The sequence below is a fragment of the Bos indicus genome, chromosome 13 (assembly GCF_029378745.1).
Source record: "Bos indicus isolate NIAB-ARS_2022 breed Sahiwal x Tharparkar chromosome 13, NIAB-ARS_B.indTharparkar_mat_pri_1.0, whole genome shotgun sequence".
NCBI lineage: Eukaryota > Metazoa > Chordata > Mammalia > Artiodactyla > Bovidae > Bos > Bos indicus.
The window spans coordinates 68,739,821-68,742,377 of record NC_091772.1 but is presented as its reverse complement, the minus strand read 5'-3'; the positions used below and the strand labels follow the sequence as shown (position 1 = coordinate 68,742,377).

General features: G+C 42.8%; 1 non-coding gene across 1 annotated transcript; it reads left to right on the top strand.

Annotated features, from left to right (window-relative positions):
• The first annotated feature begins 595 nt into the window (after positions 1-595).
• Positions 596-667, top strand: TRNAS-GGA (transfer RNA serine (anticodon GGA)). Its single transcript has one exon. It is a non-coding gene; the product is annotated as a tRNA-Ser (tRNA).
• Positions 668-2,557: the final 1,890 nt, after the last annotated feature.

The following is a 2,557-nucleotide window of genomic DNA, read 5'->3' as shown; positions in this document are numbered from 1 at the left end:
TAGGTAAAGTCCAAATAACAGAATTACCAGCCAGATTATATAACCACCCTATTCACTATGAGAGAAAAAATATGAAGCTATAAAATGTTAGCAGAGAATTAAAAACCATAAAAGTGACACTTAAAAAAAGAACCAAATATGCATTCTAAAATTATGAAAGAACATAACTGAAATAAAAATTTTAATTTTTTCATTAGATTAGGTACAGTTGGATAAAAAAAATCATTAAATAAGATAAGTCAGAAGTCTTTGCGAAATGAGACAAGGAAAGAAAACAAAAAATTAGAAAATATAGAAGAACAGACAATAGATACACAGTGGTGATGTTCACCAGAAACTGGGTATGTCTGTGGTGTCTAATGTAGTGACTACTAGACGCAGGGGGCTCTTCAGTACTTGAACTGTGTCTACTGAGACTGAAGGATTGACATTTTAATTAGAGTTAACTTTTAGTGAAAGTAAGTGTTAGTCACTCAGTCATGCCCAACTCTTTACAACTGCATGGGCTATAGCCCGCCAGGCTCCTCTGTCCATGGAATTCTCCAGGCAAGAACCCTGGAGTGGGCGGATTGCAGGCAGATTCTTTACCAGGGCTTCCCTGGTGGCTCAGAGGTTAAAGCATCTGCCTGGAATTCAGGAGACCCAGGTTCGATCCCTGGGTTGGGAAGATCCCCTGGAGAAGGAAATGGCAACCCACTCCAGTACTCTTGCCTGGAGAATCCCATGGAGGGAGGAACCTGGTAGGCTACAGTCCATGGGGTCACAGAGAGTCAGACACAACTGAGCAAATTCACTTTCACTTTCACTTTCTTTACCCTCTAAGCCACCAGAGAAGCCTATAGTTAACATTCAGTCAGTTCAGTTCAGTCACTCAGTCGTGTCTGACTCTTTGCGACCCCATGAATCACAGCACGCCAGGCCTCCCTGTCTATCTCCAACCCCTGGAGTTCACTCAGACTCACGTCCATCAAGTCAGTGATGCCATCCAGCCATCTCATCCTCTGTCGTCCCCTTCTCCTCCTGCCCCCAATCCCTCCCAGCATCAGAGTCTTTTCCAATGAGTCAACTCTTCACATGAGGTGGCCAAAGTACTGGACTTTCAGCTTTAGCATCAGTCCTTCCAAAGAAATCCCATGGCTGATCTCCTTCAGAATGGACTGGTTGGATCTCCTTGCAGTCCAAGGGACTCTCAAGAGTCCTCCAACACCACAGTTCAAAAGCATCAATTCTTTGGCACTCAGCTTTCTTCACAGTCCAACTCACATCCATACATGACCACTGGAAAAACCATAGCCTTGACTAGACGGACCTTTGTTGGCAAAGTAATGTCTCTGCTTTTCAATATGTTATCTAGGTTGGACATAACTTTCCTTCCAAGGAGTAAGCGTCTTTTGATTTCATGGCTGCAGTCACCATCTGCAGTGATTTTGGAGCCCAGAAAAATAAAGTCTGACACTGTTTCCACTGTTTCCCCATCTATTTCCCATGAAGTGATGGGACCGGATGCCATGAGCTTCGTTTTCTGAATGTTGAGCTTTAAACCAACTTTTTCACTCTCCTCTTTCACCTTCATCAAGAGGCTTTTTGGTTCCTCTTCACTTTCTGCCATAAGGGTGGTGTCATCTGCATATCTGAGGTTATTGATATTTCTCCCGGCAATCTTGATTCCAGCTTGTGCTTCTTCCAGCCCAGCATTTCTCATGATGTACTCTGCATATATGTTAAATAAGCAGGGTGACAATATACAGCCTTGACGAACTCCTTTTCCTATTTGGAACCAGTCTGTTGTTCCATGTCCAGTTCTAACTGTTGCTTCCTGACCTGCATACAAATTTCTCAAGAGGCAGGTCAGGTGGTCTGTTATTCCCATCTTTTTCAGAATTTTCCACAGTTTATTGTGATCCACACAGTCAAAGGCTTTGGCATAGTCAATAAAGCAGAAATAGATGTTTTTTCTGGAACTCTCTTTTTTGATGATCCAGTGGATGTTGGCAATTTGGTCTCTGGTTCCTCTGCCTTTTCCAAAACCAGCTTGAACATCAGGAAGTTCATGGTTCACATGTTGCTGAAACCTGGCTTGGAGAATTTTGAGCATTACTTTTCTAGCATGTGAGATGAGTGCAATTGTGCAGTAGTTTGAGCATTCTTTGGCATTGCCTTTCTTTGGGATTGGAATAAAAACTGACCTTTTCCAGTCTTGTGGCCACTGCTGAGTTTTCCAAATTTGCTGGCATATTGAGTGCAGCACTTTCACAGCATCATCTTTCAGGATTTGAAATAGCTCCACTGGAATTCCATCTCCTCCACTAGCTTTGTTCGTAGTGATGCTTTCTAAGGCCCACTTGGCTTCACATTCCAGGATATCTGGCTCTAGGTCAGTGATCACACCATCGTGATTATCTGGGTCGTGAAGATCTTTTTTGTACAGTTCTTCTGTGTATTCTTGCCACCTCTTCTTAATATCTTCTGCTTCTGTTAGGTCCATACCATTTCTGTCCTTTATCGAGCCCATCTTTGCATGAAATGTTCCCTTGGTATCTCTGATTTTCTTGAAGAG